This window comes from Tarenaya hassleriana, unplaced genomic scaffold (assembly GCF_000463585.1).
Source record: "Tarenaya hassleriana unplaced genomic scaffold, ASM46358v1 Cleome457, whole genome shotgun sequence".
Lineage (NCBI taxonomy): Eukaryota > Viridiplantae > Streptophyta > Magnoliopsida > Brassicales > Cleomaceae > Tarenaya > Tarenaya hassleriana.
In genome coordinates this window covers 44,968-45,250 of record NW_010967274.1, presented here as the reverse complement: position 1 = coordinate 45,250, position 283 = coordinate 44,968, and positions in this window count along the sequence as shown.

The window sequence follows — 283 nt, the reverse complement described above, 5'->3', positions numbered from 1 at the left end:
CTGGAACGGACGGTCCAGAAAAGCACGTAGACCGTCCGTTCCAGCCTGTAGAATGGACGGTCTGCTCACGTGGACCATCCGTTCCAGACTTTCTGGAACGGACAGTCCGTTTTGGACCGTCGGGTCTGGCACGGTGGACCGTCCGTTTTGGACTTCTGGTCCGTCCGTTCCAGACTCCTCCGTCTTGGTTTTTCCATCATTTTTCTCGTGCGTTTTGTCCTTCCCTGCGTGTGTGACCTTGTAGGCTCATTCGATATAGCAGTATAACCCGAAATCTCTATTT